The sequence below is a fragment of the Arachis hypogaea genome, chromosome 6 (genome assembly GCF_003086295.3).
Source record: "Arachis hypogaea cultivar Tifrunner chromosome 6, arahy.Tifrunner.gnm2.J5K5, whole genome shotgun sequence".
Lineage (NCBI taxonomy): Eukaryota > Viridiplantae > Streptophyta > Magnoliopsida > Fabales > Fabaceae > Arachis > Arachis hypogaea.
In genome coordinates, this window is record NC_092041.1 from 63,416,522 (window position 1) to 63,419,462 (window position 2,941).

Here is a 2,941-nt window from a genome sequence, read left to right on the forward strand (position 1 = left end):
ATCTTTCTTTTAAAATTAGAAACTAACTTTTTTTTTATTTTGAATTCAAATCTTTTTAATTTAAAACTTATCTTTTCTTAACTTCCTTATCTTATCTTTCTTACCTAACTTATCTTATCTTTAATTTAAAATCTTTTCTATCTTATTTTCTAACTTTTAAGATTAAATCTTTTTCAAATCTTTTCAATTCTTATCTTATCTTGTTGACTTTTTCAAATATTTTTAAAATCAAATATTTTCTAATCTTTTATCTTATCTTATTTTCAAATCTTTCTTAATTAGTTACTTGTTTTCTCTTTCTTCTTTTTCGAAACTTCTTAACCAATTATTCTCTCTCCTATTTTTGAAAATTCTCTTCTATCTCTGTCTTCATTTTAAAAAATTCATCATTTAAATTTTCAAATCTTTTTAATTAATTAGCCTCTATTTTCTAATTAAATAAATAAAGTAAAAACAAAAATATTTTAATTCTTGTTTCTCTTTTACTTTTAATTTTTGAATTCTTCTTCTGTCTTCTTTATCTTCATTCTTCCTTCCTTTCTTCTTCACATTTCACAGGGAGTCCTCTGTTCTTGAACATAGAGCTCTCATTCTCCTTCTTTCTTGGTTTCTTGTTCTTGCATATGACTAGCAACAGGGATAAAGAGCCTCTCTTTAATATTGATCCTGAACCTGAGAGGACATTAAGGAGGAGCTTACAACAAGTTAAAGCACAACACTCTGGAAGAAATCTCTCAGGAAATTTTGAACAGGAAGTTGAAGACATGGCAGCCGATGCTAATAATGGAGAAGATGCAAGAAAGGTCCTTTGTAACTTCACCATGCCTACATTTGATTTCTACGGCAGAAGCATCTCTATACCTGCTATTAGAGCTAACAACTTTGAGCTTAAGCATCAATTAGTCTCTCTTCTACAATAGAATATCAAGTTCTATGGACTTCCATTGGAAGATCCACACCAATTCTTGTCAAAATTCTTGCAAATCTGTGACACTGTTAAGACCAATGGTGTGGATCCTGAGGTATACAAAGTTATGCTCTTTCCCTTTGTTGTAAGAGACAGAGCTAATATATGGTTGGATTCTCAACCTAAAGAGAGCCTAGACTCTTGGGAAAAGGTGGTCAATGCTTTCTTGGCTAAATGTTTTCCTCATAGAAAGAAGAGAAAAAAGAAAGAGTGAAAGTTCAAACCTTCAAACAAAAAGAAGCAACTGATTAGGAGGTGTCCTCATAACATGCTCTCAGAATGGTCTATCCTAGGAATTTTCTATGATGGTCTTTCTAAGATGTCCAAAATATCATTGGACAACTCTGTAGGTAGATCACTCCATTTGAAGAAAACGCCTGCAAAAGCAAGAGAACTCATTGAGATGGTTGCAAACAACCAATTCATGAGAGCCCTCTGGCAAGCTACTGACATTAAAGAAGCGTTTGTTGGGAGGCAACCCAATGTTATATTTAATCTATTTTCCTTTGTTATTTTATGTTTTCTGTAGGTTGATGATCATGAGAAGTCACAAAATCAATTGAAAAAGCAAAAACGAGTGAAAAACAGAAAGAAAAATAGCACACCCTGGAGGAAGACCTTGCTGGCGTTTAAATGCCAGTAAGGGTAGCAAATGGGCGTTTAACGCCCAGTCTGCCACCATTCTGGGCATTTAACGCCAGAAAGGGGCACCAGACTGGCGTTAAACGCCAAGAAAGGGCAAGAAGCTGGCGTTAAACGCCAGAAAGGGGCACCAGCCCGGCGTTTAACGCCAGAATTGGCATAAAGAGCATATTTGCTCGCCACATGGTGCAGGGATGAATTTTTCTTGACACCTCAGGATCTGTGGACCCCACAGGATCCCCACCTACCCTACCACCCTCTCTCTTCTTCTTCACCCATTCACCAATCACCTCAACCACTCTTCCCCAAAAACCCCTCACCTATCAAATCCCATCCTTCTCTTCACCACTCACATCCATCCTTCATAAAACACCCACTCACCTCACCATTCAAATTCAAACCACTTTCCCTCCCAAACCCACCCATTCATAACCGAACCTTACCCCACTCTTCACCCCTATATAAACCCATCTTTACTCCTTCATTTTCACACAACCTAAACACTACTTCTCCCCCTTTGGCCGAACCACAAAGCCATCTCCATCTCCTCTATTTCTTCTTCTTCTACTCTCTTCTTTCTTCTTTTGCTCGAGGACGAGCAAACCTTTTAAGTTTGGTGTGGTAAAAGCATTGCTTTTTGTTTTTCCATAACCATTTATGGCATCCAAGGCCAGAGAAACCTCTAGAAAGAGGAAAGGTAAGGCAAAAGCTTCCACCTCCGAGTCATGGGAGATGGAGAGATTCATCTCAAGGGTGCATCAAGACCACTTCTATGAAGTTGTGGCCAAGAAGAAGGTGATCCCCGAGGTCCCTTTTCAAATTCAAAAAGGTCAACTTTAATCAAAGGTTGGACCAAGTCCTCATGGATACCACTAAGAAAATGAGGGAGCAAACAAGAGATCACACTCATGGACATGAGGAGATTCCTCATCATGAAATCCCTGAGATGCCTCAAGGGATGCACTTTCCTCCACAAAACTATTGGGAGCAAATCAACACCTCCCTAAGAGAATTGACTTCCAACATGGGACAACTAAGGGTGGAGCACCAAGAACATTCCATCATCCTCCATGAAATTAGAGAAGATCAAAGAATCATGAGAAAGGAGCAACAAAGGCAAGGAAGAGACATTGAGGAGCTCAAGCACTCCATAAGATCTTCAAGAGGAAGAACAAGCCGCCATCACTAAGGTGGACCCGTTCTTTGATTTCCTTGTTCCTTATTTTCTTGTTTTTCGAATTTTATGCTTATGTTATCCATGTTTGTGTCTTATTACATGATCATTAGTGTCTTAGTGTCTATGCCTCAAAGTTATGAATGTCCTATGAATCC